The sequence below is a fragment of the Triticum urartu genome, chromosome 4A (assembly GCF_056163025.1).
Source record: "Triticum urartu cultivar PI428250 chromosome 4A, HENAU_Tu73, whole genome shotgun sequence".
Classification (NCBI taxonomy): Eukaryota; Viridiplantae; Streptophyta; class Magnoliopsida; order Poales; family Poaceae; genus Triticum; species Triticum urartu.
The window spans coordinates 4,577,154-4,596,880 of record NC_141876.1 but is presented as its reverse complement, the minus strand read 5'-3'; the positions used below and the strand labels follow the sequence as shown (position 1 = coordinate 4,596,880).

Sequence of the window (19,727 nt, the reverse complement as noted above, 5' to 3'; positions counted from 1 at the left end):
GAATGGCATATTTTCTAATCTTTCTAATCTTCAAGCGCATTGCATCCATCTTGATTTTGTGATCATCGACGACATCCGCAACATGCAACTCCAATATCATCTTCTCCTCCTCAATTTTTTTTATTCTTTCCTTCAAGTAATTATTTTCTTCTTCAACTAAACTTAACCTCTCGACAATAGGGTCGGTTGGAATTTCTGGTTCACATACCTCCTAGATAAATAAAATCTATGTCACGTTGGTCGGCATAATTTTCATAAACAGTAAATGAACCAATAGTTATAAAGATAATATATACCACATCCGAATCATAGACAGGACGAGGACCGACGGGGGCGGATACCAAAACCATCGCACTATATAATAACAAGCAATAAAATAGTAAAAAAAATTAGACAAGTATCTATCTAAAGTAAGAATTTTTGTTAAAAAAGAAGATAAGAACAAGAGGCTCACCACGGTTGTGCCGACGACGAGATCGGCGCGGGCGATCGACGGCGGTGAAGACGGGAATGGGACGTGACGGGCCGCTAAACTTAGACAAATCTCGAGGAAAATGAAGTTTTGAGGTCGAGCTTCGAGAGGAGAAAGCTTAACTAGTGTGGCTCGGGCATTTCATCGAACACCTCATGTGCATAGGAGGTGAGGTAGAGCACCACAAAGCCCTCCCCTCGCCGGCCAGAGAAAAACAGAGCACTGGAGTGGTCTACTCGCGGGCAAGGGGTATATATAGGCACCTCATTGGTCCCGGTTTGTGGCATGAACCGGGACTAAAGGGCAGCCTGTGGGCCCGGTTCAAGCCACCAACCGGGACCAATGGTGGTGGGCCAGGAGCGAGGCCCATTGATCCCGGTTCGTCCCACCAAGCGGGACCAAAGGGGCCAGATGAACCGGGACCAATGCCCCCAAGGCCCGGCAGGCCCCTGGCCTCACGAACCGGGACTAATAACCCCATGGGTCCCAGTTCTGGACTGAACCGGGACTAATGGGCTGACCCGGCCTGAACCAAAGCCCTCTTTTCTACTAGTGTAAGCTGGCAAGTCTTGATTAGTTGTTATGCCCATAATATTTGCCATCCATCCAATCTATACGGCATTGATTTTGTGAAAGTATAGAATCAATACCTGTCCACAAATTTGGAGGGTTTGTTTGCCTCCGAGATCTGGACATCAAAATGTTGCACGAGCTTGAAGTGTGGAGTAGCAAATTTTCCGCCATCTCTCCAACGACTCTATATTGACTGTAGCGGTGAGCTTGACAGGTCATTAAAGCCAGGCTTATTAGATAATCTCCCCCATCTCACCCTTCTATATTTGAACAATTGCCGCAGTGTGGAATCCATTCTACTGAACTCGAGCAACACAAACAATCTCAAGGGTCTGATTCTTGAAGAATGCCTTCAATTATCCTCCATTGGAGGATCGCATGCTCTTTCGTCCATACAGGATGTCGACATATCTAACTGCCCCAGCTTACCGAAGTACAACATCCATTCTTAAAGAAGGGACCGAAGAGATCATAGCAGAATAATCTACTGGCCTTGTATAAATGTATGATCCCTTAGAGCATCTCTAGCGGACCCCGTAAAACGCCGACCCGCAAAACGCGTTTACAGTTTGCGGAAAAACGGCTTTGCGGGCCGGCGCGGGCGAGGGCAGAATCAGATCCCGCAAAACGGACCCGTAAAAAAGGATGCTATCTTGATGCTTTTCAAGATTTGATCTTTTAAGATTGTGTACTTCTTTGATCTCACACTTTTTTTGCTTGCGCTTGCTCATACGTCCCGTCATCTACCTCCTCCACTTCATCTTCATCCTCCATTTCATTGTAATCGAAAAGCGAACGGGGCTTGGTCAATGTCGACGGCGTTGGTGTCCAACAAGCTCACGAACTCGGCACTGGCATTGTTCGAACCACCGCTACATTGAGTGACATCCGGTCACGAGGTGCCACAATGGCGAAAAGCGAAGCAAGAACAAGGGATCAAAGATGCATACCTTCCGGCCAGTTCATCGAACACGTCGCCTGCGGTGGATGCAGCGCCGTCGAACGGCATTGTCGGGGAACATCTCGCCCGGGCGGAGGGAGTGACGAAGGCGCCGGCCTTTTCGTAGGAACCTTTTTCCGCTTCACGCTCAAAACCTTACTCACCTTCTCCGCCGGCGGCCGGGCAGATCATGCAGCGGCGGCGGTGCCCGGCGCTCGTGCCTTTCCGGCGGGGCTAGAAACTTCTTCATATCAAGTTCATCTCGTCTAAAGATCAACTTACTGACATCTTCACGAAGCCACTTTCCCAACCACAGTTTGAAGGTTGTAGAAGCAATCTTAACTTACTTTGTACTTCAGGCCATAGTTAAGATTGAGGGAGAGTGTTAGATAATATATATACATAGTTTCTGTGTATATCCCTATATCTTGTATTTGTACACTTTATGTACCCGTATATGTATGAGATAGGCACACCCGTAATTGGTGTCGTGCAGTTTCCCAAATCCTAGCTTTTACAAGTTTTGCTTCTTCTTGCTCAACTTGTTTACATCATTCATTCACTCAATATTGGTCTACAAATTATGTAGCACGCACGCGTCGCCGTGATGTACAACAGGACAGAGGGACGGCCATTTACGCACACACTATTGGTTGAAGCTGACAGGGGAGTATGTGTGGGACGACATGATCTGTTGATGAAAATATTGTTGGACATCCGGTAAATTTAGTTTAATTAGAGACATTATGTTACTAGACTTAAGTTGCATGCTATATATGGATGATTTGTTGCTTTTTTCTATCAGAACTTTGATGAATATCAGCTGGTTTTGCATGAATTTTCTCCGGTTAGTTAAAATGCGAGTTGCAATGTATGTGAGCAGTGTTGGATGGCGGCCTCCCGCATCCGTGTTCCGCCCGTGGACTGATCCCTCCTGCCCACAAACGGATGCGGAAATAAATTTGGCGTTGGAAATGCCCTAAAAGGACCCACACACACTCATGTTTAAACCATCAAAATCAAACGGGCAACGCAGTACTAATTCTCGAGTCAACGCGTTTCAAAAGAAAAATTTCAAGTCAACTACTCAACTGATGAACAGTATTTTTGTTTGAAGCAAGATATATTTCACACCGGCAAATACTCTTCATCCATGCTACTCCCCCGTAAACTAATATAAGAGTGTTCAGATCTCTATTTTAGTGATCTAAACGCTCTTATATTAATTTACAGAGGAAGTATATGATTTCCAGCTAGGCGCAGGCTGGTGATTGAACTGCACTTCATCCAAGCATCCGTGAATCTCGCTCGTTACGCAAGCAGCGGCCAGATGTAGATCGATAATGTGAAACCACGTCCTCGATTCGTCGGTGGATGCGGCGTCAATGATTCATCACCGCTGGCAGCAACGACCGACGAAACCAACATGCAGCAGGAGAGCATATACTAACTTCCAAACGAATATCTAGCGGTACTGGTACACGTACGATCGATCTCTATTGTGTAACAAAGCCGCGTGATGAGTTCCAACTTGAAACTCTATGCATCCAGCTTCCGAGCGGACACGACGACTCTCGAGGTCTCCGGTAGGACACACGCTCAAGTCAAGTGTTTCTCCGTGTTGTCAGCATTTTCAAAGCTTGTGAGGCCCCATGTTCAAGCACCTACACTCATGAAGAAAAGCTACACATGGCGAATGCAGACAACGGAGTGTCGGAGTCTCTATCGTCCCAATGGTCATACCAAAGCATGCGTCTGCTACTCTGCTAGCATGCATGCACCGTCCGACCAAAGCAACCACACTAGCTAGTACCGGTACGTACGGTCTGTCTCCATGCGGAAATCAACTGGAAGCCATCCAAACGCTGGACCATTGCACATGCATGCACGCAGGCATACCAGCTCCAAGGTCCCACGTATTTTGCCAGTGGTGACACTTCGCTCGCCTTCGTAATGAAGATAAGTGGCCTGAAGTGCGGAATATAATAAGTTAATATTATGTATATATAGTACTAGTGTATGATACTTTTTTCATAATGTGTAGTGTCATAGATCAGTATATCTTAGATGATCTTATTTATTGCCATACAAAATATAAAGAGTATAAAATTTATTATAATACAGTATCATTATATGATACTTCGCTCTTTTTTTATTTAATTCTATGTCACCTTATCAAAATTGTCTAGTTAAGATGCATGATACTAGTTATGATAATCCACTACGAGCAGCCTAATTTACGACACAAGGTGAATATGGATATCTCCGGTAGCTGGACCAGGGCTCATTAAAGAAAATGCATTAAGAGCATCCCTTTCCTTGATAATTTTCTTATATCAGGGAGTTGGATAAAAGCCCGCTCCAAGAGAGTGCGGCGGTTTGGTGCCGGGGCTCAGATGAACCCGGGCATAAACAGTACCGCCATTTAAAATACAAAAAAAGGCTCAAAAATACTTTTGAAAATTGCATTGTTCACGCCTGATTTGGTCTTTTTTGTCGCGAGCTCTTCGAATGTCCAAACTTCACAAAATTTTGCACAGAATACGTGCACAGGAGCATCTTGCACAACAAAAAAATTTGAAATTTTTTGAGGTTTTTTTATATTTTCAATCAAGGTACTGTTTAGGCTCCAGGTTGAATTATCGGAAGAGCTCATCTTATTCCAATATTTTTTTATGGTAAAAAAACTCCTCCTCCAGAGAGGGGGAGATGTATCTCACCCAATATTTCCACCCATCGGTGGTGGAAAAAAAAGTCTTATTCCCCACCCTTGCTGCCGCCTGTCCTCCGTGTGTCACAGATGGCTGCACCACCCCCTACTGGCGAAAAAATGATATGATACTGATGCATTATCTTTCATCAGTTAATGTTATGTCATGTCATCAATATGCCAAGCATACATTAAATGGGGTTGCGTGATACTATGCTATGATACACCACTGTGATGTCTAAGGCTAGTTGTAATGGGGAGTATCATATACTAGTATTATGCATGATACTAGTATATGATACTACCTCCCTAATGCATAGTCATATATTAGTATCATGTAGTACTCTATTAATTGACATGCATGACACAAAGTAGCATAGCATTTAATATGATACGGTATCATGATATGATACTACATCCTCTCTTTCTTCATTTAATGCTATGACACCTCATCAAAATTGTCCAGTTGGCATGCATGATACTAGCCTTAAATGTCTAATGCATCTTCTAGAGCACGGGTAATAATATATATACTCCCTCTGTACCGGTGCGGAGGTAGTACCAAAATATTGTTGTCGTGTTATCAAGAGTCATCATACCAATCAATAATGCTTTTGAATTCCATTACAGGAGCATCTAGCTTTCAAACAGACAATGTTGGTATCGAGGTCTCCAGTCGGAGGACAAACACATGAGTAAAGTTTTTCGCTGTTGTCTGCAGTTCAGGGCTAAAATGAACGGTCTCTTAGCAATCAAATTTTGATCATAGAGATAGTACCGTCTGCAATATCGGTCGGTCCATCTCAAGACAGACTGATCTTCCCTTGTAATATGATTGAAACTTTTTCTTGTAATATGATTAAAACTTTTTCTTGTAATATGATTGAGTCTTTGATCATAGATACTACTCATGATTGCTCGTCACTCAAGTCCAGCATGGGAAGGGCCCACATATATTTCTTGCGACTGTGAAGAGGATGAAATTGGTAGCCCACCTCTCTCATAAATCGCATAAAATGGCACAGAGAAATGATATCACGGAAAGAATAGAAGCTCATGACTCCGGCAATTTTTTGTAACTAGTGTCGGGCAAAGTTCAGCCTTGCATAACCAAGTTCTCCTCTGAAATAAAGAGTTGATCATCATTTTCACTTTTTTTCTGGGTATACATATATAGTTTCCTTTTCAAAAAATACTTATATAGTTTGTCTTGGTCTCTTTTTTCAGGGAATTTTATTCTTACTAGACTAAGATTTGACTAGTAATAATTAGTGGGGTGAGCATATTTTGAAGGAAAGAGTGAGCATTACTGAGTTTGTTCCCGATCAATGTCACCAAACTACATGCAAGATATGTTTCGAAATTATTGAAACTTCAGTTGCAAAATTTTGAATTTCCAAAATTAGGACATCACACACTTATGAAATTTGAGCAACTTTTTTAAAAGAACTACACTGTAATTGGAGGACTGCAGGAAATTATGTTATTTTGCTATTCCCCATAAATATAAATTCGATGGTTTTTGGGAGAGGAAAAAGTTGGATGCTTTGTCCGCTAGTGTTGTCCACTAGACGTTTCTTTTGTTTGGTACCAGATGACCCGTTTTATCGATCGAGTGTTAGTAAAGCACAACCCTATATATTCAGCGGTACACACGCTTAAATAACCTCACCACACAAGCACATTGAGTAGAGAGACATGATCTATCCCCGTACTCCCACCGTGATGCTAACCAGCTGGGCATCCATTGCCATGATGATGCTGCTGCTGATCACGGTGCCAGCGGTCACCGCCACCGGTGATCCACCAACGATGATAGGGATGCCAAACTGCAACACCACCTGTGGCAACGTGACCGTGCCTTACCCGTTTGGGATGGGCCCGGCCCGTTGCTACCGGTCGCCGGGGTTCAAGCTCACCTGCGACCACGGAAGTAGTAATGTCCCAAGGCTTCTGCTCTGGTGACGGTCATGCCGGCATGCTTGAGGTCGTCGACATCTCCCTCAACGACAGCACCATCAGGATCCACACAGTGCAGTGTGTAAACATGGGCGGCTGGTCCGGCCAGTGGAGCCTCGGTGGCGCTGAGACCAGCGGTGGGTTGTCATACTTCCTGGAACCGGGATACAACGAGCTCATCGTCACGGGCTGCAATGTGAAGGCAATGCTAAGGGGGAGTGGGAGCCTCATCAGCGGCTGCACCTCTTTGTGCGGCGCTGGTTCTGTTAAGCCCGACATTTATTGTCGGCCAAACAAGCCATAGATACAACCCATAGTTTGGCATTTATAGCATATCAAGGCAAAATTCGTAGTTTAATTAGATTGAAGCTTTTTCTTTTCCTGCATAGTTGCTACGTGCGTAACATGCTCTTAGCTAGTTGATGTAGCTTGGAAGGTGAGGTTAATTGGAACATATTTTGTAGAAGTTAGATGCATTGTGACGGTAGGTTCAAGTTTGAAGGAAGGCCTTTGTTCAACACCGATGTTGCATGGTTATTCCCATGTAGTAGGTTTGATGTTGTGCAAGGTCCTCATAAACAGGACTGATTCTGTTCAGCAGCAGCTCAGGCAACTACTGGAAGATTTGGGTATTTGGAGCATCTGATTTCTATTTGTGAAAGGTCTTTGGAGCTTTGGTTTGCATAGTAGAAAGGCCATGATTTGTTTAGCACATAGCTTTGATTTTGATCTGTGCAGTACAAATTAAGCTCAGTCTTTCTTTTGGAAGCTTTCTTTTGTGTGCAAGACACACTTTTCCGTTACAAGGAATTGTTGGTAGTCTCTGCTGAGTGTATCTACATGACTATCCTTCTTTTCCATTTTCAGCATGTGATTGTTGATGTGTGAAAGGTAGTAATATAGAGGACTAATTTTTTTTGCATCTCTTGTTTTCAGTTCCATCTCAAGCCACTGAACCCTGCAACTACTTAAGAGGGATATATATCTACTCCCTCCGTCCAATAATGTAAGAACGTTTTTGGTTCTAGTGTAGTGTCAAAAACGGTCTTATATTATAGGACAGAGGGAGTAGCTTTTGCCCTGCAACAATATCCGTCTCTCATCTTTCCAGTCAGTTCAAGGTGCAAATTAGAAGAACATAGCGCCAAGAGTTCGGACTTTTGCGTGGAGGCTTCTTTGCAACACATTAGCTATAGGTAAAAGGGCAGGTAAGTATTCTAAGTATATCAGTGAAAATTGTTCTACCTGTGGAAATGTTGAAGATGAAATGAATCTTTCCTTTTTATGTCCTTTTGCTAAAGCAGCTTGGTATAGTTTTCCATTGTTCATCAAAACTGAATTATTAGCCCATCATAATCACTCAATTCCAAATTTGATCAAAGCTTTGATTACTTCCAATCACCCACAAATAAATATAACATCACTATATACTTTTCTGTGGTGCATTTGGAAATTTCGGAACGATGCACGTTTTTTGGAGGAAATTCCACACTCCTTCTCAGGTACATGCAGCTGCAGCAGCAATCATGCAAGGTGCAAATTTTGAGGCAACAAATACGTCTCAGGCTAGCAGCGCAGGGCAAACAGGAGCTGTTCTTACTCACAGTGTGCTGCCATCTCTGTTGGAGTTGTGTCGAATATAGTGTACAAGGTAGGTTACAGTTGGACTTGTAGTTGTATTGTGTTTACATAGGATATGGAGTCGTGTCCCTCAGATTTATTCTAACAAGTGGTATCAGAGCTAGGTTATTCGGAGGCTGTGGATCGTTGATTTAGAGGAAGGATCGAGTTGAATATGCAGCCGGCTGTGGCGTGGTTCTCGACGAGATTGGCAGAAGCATGCAGAAGTTCTACGCGGCGGCGGACACGCGGAACCACAGCATGTGCTGGTTCGCAGGGCTGGCGGTCGCGGATTCGATCGATCAGCAGCGGCACATCGCGTACGGGCAGGCGGACAGCAGGTCGATCGATTGACGGGTGCTGATTGCGGAAGCCCAAGGCGCGGGACAAGGCACGTGCGTGGGCAGTGGCCCAGGTGGCGGAAGCCGCACACGCTGCAGGCACGCGTGGCACGTACATGCGGAGGAAGGCCTAGATGGATGCGTTAGCGATCTACGAGAGATTTGTTGAAGACAAAAAGAGGACCGAGTCCTCATGTGATACAAAGAGGAAAATCGAATCGGCAAGGGAAATAGTCTATCAAGACATACACGTACATCGGAATTAGCAGGCGTTTTGGCAGACAAGTTCGCTAGCATTGGGAAGTTGACCAAGATCAAAGTTGCTATACACGTGAAGACCAGAAGAGTTTTTTTGGTTGGAATTGCTAGTAGTACACAGAGGACCGGAGGTTCAGTTTGCATATTTTGGGCATCGCGTGCAAAGCTCAGATAATTTTTCGCAGGGTCAGCCGTATGAAGAAGCATGGCGTCATCAGGCATCAAGTTTGAGGTGAAGAAGTTCAGGAACTGGAAACCTTGGGTTATGGCCGACATGGATGAAAGATTTGTTGACACAACAGAGATGCTTGAAGGCGTTGGGGGAAGTCATGTCAGCTAAGATGGAATTATCATCTGATGGATGGAAATTCGCCGAAGACGATTTGAGAGCCTTGAGTGTGTCGTACAGTCGAACGAGTTCGGCTGGGTTGGACTGGACAGTCTGACGGATAGACGCAAGTCGGTTGGTACAGAAGACGGTGGTGGGATCGATGACGATGACATAGGAGCGTGATGCTGATGGTGACCGACTTCTGAGTCGTGGAAACACATGGCACATGCCTAAGGGCTTGTGTGGCTTCGACAAGACTATCGCGCGGGATTGATTCAAGGTGGTGTATACACTGAGCTTGAAGTCGATGCGGCGCAGGGGTGGACTGATCATCTACCATGGAGTCATGTTGAAGGTGGAGCTGGATTGAGAGGCTATGTCGTAAGTCGACAGGGAGTCGAAGGCTATTCAACGATGGAAAAGCGAGGGACACGTAGTTCGGACTGGAGCCCAGTGGTCTGATGGAAGCGTAAAACTCGTCATCGGTCGGTGATGATCGGTGGTACTCTGCAGTGGGGGTTTGAGTGGTGTGGGTTTGCGACCCTTGAGACTCGACCGGGACAGCGGAGGCTCGACGCAGTAATAGCGGCGAGGCGTGCGGTATGCACGGGACATGGAGACGGGCCAGGGCTCCGGTGGTCATACATGTGGTGAGACAACTGTGAATTTGACTCGGGATGACTACAAGCAACGGTGAAATTCCTTGAAGTTTCAGACAGGCGGTCAAGAAAGGAGCGGTGATGTTGAGTTCAGATAACTCTTGTGTGTGACACCCAATATGTGAGTTGTTCACTTTCACGCAGGTCAGTGATTGGTGTTTGATGGTGTTGAACTGATACTCTGGAAGTTGGGAGCACAAACTAGAGTAACAAGGAACTTAATTTTGCTCGAGTGTTGACTGTGGTCAAGAAAAGAAGGGACTACAAGTTGTAGGTGGAGTGACATGGAGTCTTTGGAGTAGCAGTGGTTCTCATGGGATAAACTCAAGTTCAATGTACATGGAAGTTTGATGCATGGACAAATTCAAGGTGGTGGAGTATATTGCCAAGGTGGAGTTTGTTGGAGTTGTGTCGAATATAGTGTACAAGGTAGGTTACAGTTGGACTTATAGTTGTATTGTGTTTACATAGGATGTGGAGTCGTGTCCTAGTAGGACACTTGTATCCTAGGCCTCTCTTATATAGCGGGGGTAGACACACGATGTAACTTATGCCAACATAAGAGCACAGGCGCGCAAGGGGGAGCCGGCGGCGTGTGCCGGCGCCCGGGTGGCCGGTGTGCGGTATTGTGACGGTGTCACGGGGAGGAGCGCCCGTAGTCAAGCCCCGGGGATGTAGCCATATCGGTGAACCTCGTTAACAAATCTCGGTATCGTGCACGTGTGATTGCTTGGTTCTCGAATGATCAACAGTATGCCTTGAATTTATTCTAACAATCTCCAGGAAAAACAATCATGGACTGGCCAACATTACAGGTCCCATAGTATTTTCAGATGCTTCCTGGGCTCCAGGACCTAAAGCGGGACCGACAATTGGAGGAATAGGAGTTTTTATCTAGTTTGCAGGTTATAGAAGCTGCTCTCAGCTGTGCATATCTGCCACTTCGACACCACTGGCGTCGGCCATTCAGGCTGAAGCATTCAACATGATGCTTGCTTCCCAGATTGCTCAGCTACTCAATCTTCAATATGCCACTTTCCTAACAGACTGTGCGACATTGGCGTCAGCTGTAGTTTCTCAAGACCTTATTTTAGATCCAGGTCATTGGATAATCAGACCTCAGCTCGCACATATTGCAGGTTCCTCGGCGTTTGATATCACAAGGGTCTACCACATTAACAGAGGCTATAATTTTTGTGCTCATCATCATGCCAAGCTTGCTCTCAAAATTCAGAATACACCTTACAGGTTCAGATGCTTAGGAGTAGGCAATGAAGCCTGCCTCAATGCAGTTGTAGCTGCTCTTACTACTCTGCTTAACTGCACAATTGTACATGTACGATGTTGCTAAATAAATGAAATTTATCTGTTTTTAAAAAAGGTACTTTGCTGATTCCTGCTACACCACACTTACTCTAGCGATTTTTCCCTCTCTGAAAGAGATGATCATGTGCCTTTCCGTTTCAATTGTTGGTGTTTGTTCAAGGTAATACTGCCTAGGTTTTATTTCAAGCCAAATTTGTGTGCAATGTCTTCTAGTTTGCGAGCCACACTTTCTTTCCATTTGTTGCTAGTCTCTAGTGACTAATTCTGATTGTCCTTCCTGTTACCATGGGACTGTTCATTTGTAATACAGAGGAACAAGATGCTTGCCGACCTGGCCAGAGAAAAGGTGGCCATGCTAATCGGCGCGTCCGACGGGATCAAAGACCTGAGCATCAAGCTTGGGGAGCTCAAGAATTTCCTTGCTGATGCTGATAGGAGGAACATCACCAATGAGAGTGTATAGGGGTGGGTGGGGGAGCTGAAGCGTGGCATGTACCTGACCAACGACATCATTGACCTATGTCAGCTCAAGGCCATGGAGCAAGGTCAAACCAAGGATAGGGGGTGCCTTAACCCTCTGTTCTTTTGCATGTGAAATCCCGTCCACACCCACGACATTGGCACCCGCATCAAGTTGCTCAACCAAATTTTGGATGCTATTTGCAAGAGGCACAACAGTTTCATTTTCATCAAGCTAGAGGCCTACGAAGACAGAAAGACGAAGGGTAGGCTCAAAACATAAGTTTATAAGCCTAATTAGCAAGCGCATTGCATTTGTGGCACGTAAAGCACCACAATATAATTCCTAAGTGGTATATTTAGTTGAAATATGATGTTCAGATGGCAGGCTTAAGCCTATTGAAGCCCCCCTAATAGAATCACCACTGCTTATGGAGGTGCTTACAAGAGAGGCACCTGGTGACAAAAGTGATTGCCACATGGTGGTCGCCATTGTTTGTGGTCTGCAATGATGATGGTATCAAAGGCATGTTCACTAAGAGGATATGGCTTAGCATCACACAGGATTTCAATGATGTTGAGCTATTGAGTACGGATATCATAGCTGTTGGTGGAGACCTGCCAGGAGGTGGTGGGGCTCGAGACGGAAACCTACTTGTTGGTGCTCTCAAGATTACCATCGGGGATAAGAAGTTTTTTTCTTTTTACTAGATGACATGTGGGGTGTCGACGCATGGGACAAACTGTTGAGGGGGCCCCTTTAGCTACGGCAGCCCTGGCAGCAGAGCCCTTATGACCACAAGACATGACACTCTAGCCCCAAGCATGAAAGCTGTGCACTACCACCATGTTGACAAATTAGGTGCTGAAGATGCATGGTCATTTCTTAAGAAGCAGGAGAGCATACCTACTTACTAGTAGTAACTTCTCACTACCCTTAATATATAATAATCTAATAATCTAGCACTAGTTTACTTCCAACCAGATTAACTTGCTTCCTGTCCTAAATCCACCTTCATTGATTGTCCACCACCGTTCGACGAATACTATAGCATATACTAGTACTATTTGCTGTAACAGGCAGTGGGATTTGTATGTCCAACATAGTAAACTTCATGCACTTTTGATGCTTCTTTCAATTTACCATTAGACCTATTCACTCATGTGAGTAACAGTCAACCACACACATGTGATGCATTATGCAAAGTTCACAATATATTTCAAGAACTATATTTATAGGTAAGTTTAAGATTACAACATACACATACAACTATCGACCATGATATCACTTTTTTGGCAGTTTAATTCAGATATGACAGGATTACCTTTTGATAGTATACTTTAGGAACAATCTAGCTTATGTGTAAAAAAAAAGCATGGGCACTAGCTACTGCTAATGTGTTATGTGTCTATTATTAACTATATATCCAACTCCTTGCAAGTACTATTGGCTTGCAGGAACAATAAACAAAGAACCTGAGATTGAGATCCTAAAGGATATTGGCTTGCCGATTATAGAAATGTGTGATGGTCTAACACTTGATGTAAAAGTGATGGGAGGGCTTCTATGCCAGAGGGAAAAAGAACAACGTGCTTGCAAAAAGGTTCTCAATGATGCTATATGGTCAATATCCCAAATGCTAGAAGAGCTAAATTATGCAATATTTTTTAGCTATGAGGACTTGCCCTCTTCTTTGAGACAATGTTTTCTCCATTTCTAAATTCAACCTAAAAAGAAAGATATGCTATCGTATGAAATTGTCGGCATGTGGGTCAGTGAAGGTTTTGTTCATGGAAACTCAGATGGATTAGAAGAATCAGGACTTGAGTATTACAAGGAACTGACACTACGTTACATTATAGAGCCCGATCCGGATGACATTGCTGTAGATATGTACAATATGCATGATGTTGTTCACTCATTTGCTCAACTTTTAGCTAGAGATGACGCGATAATAACTCACAATGGAGAAAATGTTTACCACAAAATTAGTTTGCAAAGTTTTCTTAGGTTGTTTGTAGAAACTGAAGGATTGGGATCAGATACATTTGACTGGAGAACTTTACAAGAGGAGAAATCACTCACATCGTTAATGATAATTGGGAGTTTCAAGATACAGATATCAATGGCAGAGCTATGTGTATAGCTGAGGGGGCTGTGGCCCCCCGCCCCTCAGCCCAACACAAATTCCTAAAGGAATTTTTTTTTGGGGGGGGGGGGGGGGACAAAATTAGAATAAAGTATTCTCATCAGCCCCACCAAACACGTATACTTTCCCCCCCCTCCCCCCCCCCCCCCCCACCCTCCACATCGCTGTCAAGCTCCGCCATTAAAGGTCATATGCTTCATTGTTAACCTTTTCAAGCCTACGGATGCTACATATAGAATCCTCAAACTTTGTTGCCTTGGCTAAATCTTTGTATAAGCTGAAACACTTGAGGTATTTGGCATTAAAAAATGCAATGGGTTAAATAGACTACCAAAAATGCAATGGGTTAAATAGACTACCAGAGAACATCAACCAGACGAAATTCCTACAACACATTAGCCTTGAAGGTTGTGAAAATTTTGTGGAACTTCCCAGTAACATTGTAAACTTAAGGGAACTAAGATTTCATGACCTTGACGAGACATCTATACATAGTATGCCGAGGGGATTTTGTGCTTTAACAAATCTGAGGACACTTTATGGGTTTCGAGCCCACATGGATGATAATTGGTCTAGTTTGGAAGAGTTTGGGCCTCTTTCCAACCTTAGGATCCCTGGATTAGAGGGTCTGAAGAATGTATCTTCTGCCTCTTTAACCACAAAGGTCAGGCTTGATGCAAAGGTCAATCTCAACATTCTGACTCTGAACTGCATGAGCAGACGGGTCAGCAATGAATTGATGAAAGATGGAGTGTCTGAGAAGGATCTAGGAATGATTGAGGAGGTGTTTGATAGCCTCTATCCTCCTCCTTGCATACAAGATATTCATACCTACAGCTATTTTGGGCATCGACTCCCAATATGAATAGAGCCATCACCTATTTTACACATGTTGGAATTTCGCCCACAGGATCAATCACATCAAATCATGATGAACACGCACACGCAAAAACTTTTACCAAAGGCACGTGTCGTGCCTCTCTTATCATCTTTATTTCTGTTCTGGTTTTCTCCACCATGATGTTACAAATATCTCAGCCCCGGTCATGTATATATGCACATCCAACCAGAGCAACCAACGACTAGGACTCCAAGCTAGCTAACCGACTAGACACAACTCCTTCTCCAATACGAACTAGTTATCCATCACGGACTAGTCCTTTACATCGATACTTACCCAGTTAATTAATTAGCATAGTCCAAACCGGACTACTAAACACACGGCAACCTTGATCACTACGTACCAAACTTGACACGCATCTAGTCAAGCACATGGCAGTTTGAACCAGCTACACACTTGACGCAACACTACTTCAAGATTAAAGCTAACAACACAAGGGAGCCCTACAACATGGAGACAAACATCAGGTGTAGTTACTATGTTTTTCTTCATCTTCTCTTGTTGATTCTGTCATAGTATAATAGTTCATCGCTAATGCTAGAGCCTGCAAATTTGTTTTGCTTGTCAGGAGTTGTCAGGTGTTGTTAAATTTCTCTAGTCAGAGGGTGAAGATGGACTGCCTCGTTTTGCTGCCCTGATGGAGTCTGCGGATGAAAAAGTGGAGGATGCAGAAAACCCAGACAAAATCGATGAGGAACTCATGGGCCAAGGAAGGAGGAATAACAAATCAAGGTGGCAACAACATACATGATTTCCTGTTGCTAGTTATGTATAGTAGAAAATGGAACTGGAGACCAGCCTGGGAGGGATCACATGGTTCAAAAGCTAATTATATATTTCCGCATTTTATTTGGTGTAATGTAGAAAACTAAGTACAGCTATGCGATGGTTGATTTGTGCATTATGCTATTTGCTTTCTTAGTTTGTCAACATGGCAGAAATATATGAGCACTTCCTCTTCGGTACACCCCCCTTAAACACATCGACGACTATTTGCTTGATCTGTGCATGACGCTATTTGCTTGGTTAGTTCGTCAAAATATATGACAGTGTATTCACTTTGTAATGCTATTTGTACAGCTACTCCTGAACTTTTCTTGTGCCCCAGTGTCTGTGTATTCACCCTGTTGCCGCTGAGGCTGAACATTGCAATCTTCAGTTGTTCTACTGTGTTTGTCAACACTGAAATCTGAAGGAGCATGCATATCAATCGTAGAACCTACTGTAAGAGAATCGAGAATGATTGATATCCATGATCAAACTGAATCTGCTGCAGTTCTTGTGCATGCAAATACAGTGCAGTGAGTCGAATGAAGATGCATGTAGGCGGCTCTTGTTCTTGATTTCTCAGGACTATGATTGCAATGCGTGGAAGGAAACAAACATGGAGACAAATTTCAACCCCAAGGTAATATATATAGTTAATCTTTTTTCTTAATCTGTTGTTGTTGATTGCATTCCATCTTAGTAGTTCAGTGGCGTATATGCTAGGGCCTGAAGATGTGGAGGATGTAGAAGACAGCCAAGACCAGAATGACCTTGCCGTGACTCTTGGAGAGGAAGGAGTGACAAGTTAAGGAGGCAACGACATTGTTAACTTCCTGCTAGCTACATACGGTGCTGCTCACAGTACTTGGCGTGCAGCTACACCAAGTTGGAATAGAGATGTATCTTGCTCCCTGTTTTCTTTTGTTTCTAGTATTAGCGGTGGTTATTTAATTTGGCCTGTATGTATATAAGTTAGCAACAGATACCTGCTGACATTAACTGCATGTACTACTCAACATGCTTTGTAATGAATGGATTATAAATGTAGAACAAGTCCTTTTGGGTTTAAGGACGACAAATGGGTGCCAGGCAGCCCTTATGATATATGCAGGAAGCTGTTGTGCTGCTACGTAAAGATCCAACACTAGTTTCATAGTTTGGCTTTCTACCATTGTGTGCTCCTTCACGAAACATCTCTTGTCTACGTCTCACGGTTCGGAAGATCTAGAATACAGATAAGTTAACTGGCTATATGAATATGATGACCAGTAGTGCATATAAGTGGGTCATGTTGAAATTCAGTATTAGAATCCTATGAATAGGACGCATCAGGAATAGGAGTTCAATCCGAAATTGAGAAGTATATGGTCGATTTGGATCAAGTTCCGTTGGATGCGAACGGGAGCTGGTGGTGCTGTCCTCAAAGCATAACTCACAGATGCATTCCAATCCGGTCATGTTTGAATGCATCGTTCCACAAAATGAAAAAATCAGCCTTTTGTCGCACTGAAAAAAATCATCAAGTATGTTAGCTTCAAGATATTGACCAAAGTCGCTAAAGATAGGATGAATTCGTTGGCTGATCGTCTGGTGAGTCCAACTCAAACAGCTTTCATGCGAGGACGGAATATCCTAAATAGGGTCGTCATCTTGCATGAAACTGTACATAAGTTGCATTTAAAGAAAATGAATGGGCTGTTCTTTAAAATAGACTTTAAGAAAGCCTATGATGAAGTGAAATGGTTGTTCCTGTTACAAACTCTTCGTCCAAGTGGATATATTGGATTGAGTCTTTTGTCTCGCGAGGACACTACAAAACATGCGATATTCTGTGATGTTTCACTTGTGTCCCGTAAAACCGTTTTTCCTCACCAAATATGGTCTCATTATTAGAGAAATGGCTATAGCCACAACTTTAATCGATGGACCCCCATTTTCAATCCATGCCACCACTATTTTTCTAACAGTGGTGGCAGTGGCATATTTGGTATGCCACCACTATATCGTTACTGGTGGTGTATCTTCTAAAATACACACCACTAATATTTGGGATACAACAGCTGGGTGAGAGACCGGGCAATCCCTATTTGACGCTGCGCTTCGCTGAAGCCGCTCGAGCGAGTACCAGGGCCAGCCCACTTCGAGCGTTAGAGCAGGGCCAGGCGAGCCGGTTTTGGGAACCTTCTAGAAGGCTCCCTCAACCGGTTTTTCTTTTCTTGTTGTCTTTTTTTTTGGTTTTTTGGTTTTACCTCTTTTCCTTTTTTTCCTTTTCTGCTTATGTTTTCTTTTTTCTTCTGTTTCTGTTCCTTTTTTTCTTTCCTTTTATTTACACTTTTTCATTTTTACTTTTATCCTTTGTTTTCATTTTTTTTCGAAATTCCAATTTTTGTTCATGATTTCAAAATTTGATCACAGTTTTCCAATTTGATTCACATTTTAAAAATTTGTTCACAATTCAAAATTTGTTCATCGATATCAAGAAAATGTTCAATGTGTATTTAAATTTTGTTTTTGTGTATATCACAAAAACGATCAGTGTGTAGTTAAAAATAGTCCAGCATATATTACTAAAAATGTTATATTTAAAATTTATTCATCTTATATCACAGAAATGTGCAGTGTGTTTGAAATATTGTTCAGTGTATATCACAAAAATGTTAAATGTGTAGTTACAAATTGTTCAACGTGTATTACAAAATGTTCATTGTCTATTTAAATTTTATTCATCATATACTAAGACATTGTTCTACATATACTATAAAATGTTCATTTTGAGTATTTTTTTGTTCAGTATATTTTGCAAAAAGTTAACTGTATTTTAAATTTTGTTCAACGTATATCATAAAAATGTTGAATGCAATTTTTAAGGATTTGCCGCTGTATATTGTACTTTAAGGTTTCCACTGCGTTTATATTGTTCAGCTTCACTATCTGTTCTGGCTAGCCTCGCTAGAATCCTGCGTGAGGTCGGTGGGTCGATCCCACGCATTTGCTTGTTTCTGTTTTGAATTTTTGCCTATCGCGTGATAATTGGGCCGGCCCGTGTGTGCATCGCTTCAGCGAAGCTGCTACGATCGGACGCACGTGGGCGGCATATATATAGGAGCTCCCAATAGACGGTGCGAACCCCTCATCTCTCTGCCGCAACCACTGCTAGTGACCACACCTTCTCTCACACCTCATGGCCGGCCCACTCTGCTCCCCTCCCCACCCCGACCTCAGGCAGCGCCCTGATCCACCTCCACTGAGTGGCCCCCGTCGTGACCACTTGCTACAACCAAGAACTCAGACCAATTTCGGCGAACCCCGGTGGCTATGGTGGACGCGTAGCTCAGCCCCGACCTCGCCTCCCTCCGCAGCATCATCCCATCCGTCCAGATCCGCCACATGTGGCCTCTAGCACTCGTGCCCAAACCCTCCCCTTCGTCGCTGGCGCGGCTCCGCTCAGCGGCTCAGGTACTATCCTACGATCTTCTTCTATAGTACACTATTAGGTTGTCTCCTAGTAGGGTACAGATGCTAGTTTAGTGCTTGTTGTTGTTAGCCCGAGCTAAGCTACTGACCACTACTCTCGCTTGCTCTACTTTCTGATCTTGCTGTGCTTAAACACGCTAGTGAAGCACACATTCACTGGTGTAGCGCACACACACACAAGTATCTAGTAGTAGTACTTGTATTAGCTCTTGGCTTGGAATATGGAATACTTACAACCGGGGGACTTGGGGCCTATTTATAGGCAGTACAAACCGACTATGGAGCTAAGATATTTCTACTAGCTGCCCACCTCATCTCATACGTGTACTAGACTAGAAACTACTACTAGTTACTACCTAGCTTGCCTTAACTGGTAAGCCACGCAAGTGTTGCCGACTTGCCGACCTGCCGATTTACTACCTTGCTAAGTAATAGCCGCTGCTGCTGCCGACATGCAACCATGCATGCATCTGTGTAAATGCTGCTCACCAAGGTTCACTCAACATTCTCCCCCTCAACCTTGTCGAAGAAGCTTGGTGTCGATGATCCCGACCTTGTCGTGCAGCTCCTGGAACCGGACACGACCAAGTGACTTGGTCAAGATGTCCGCCTTTTGCTCACCAGTCCTGATGAACTCCACAATCACCGTGCCTTTCTCGACGCAGTCACGTATGAAGTGATAGCGGAGATCGATGTGCTTGCTGCGGTCGTGAAGCACTGGATTCTTGCAGAGGGAAATCGCCGACTTGTTGTCGACGAAGATGAGCGCAGGGGCTGTGTCCTGAT

General features: G+C 43.7%; 1 pseudogene; it reads left to right on the top strand.

The window, feature by feature from the left end:
* The first annotated feature begins 9,078 nt into the window (after window positions 1-9,078).
* LOC147974281 (putative disease resistance protein RGA4) lies at window positions 9,079-14,663 on the top strand (annotated as a pseudogene).
* Window positions 14,664-19,727: the final 5,064 nt, after the last annotated feature.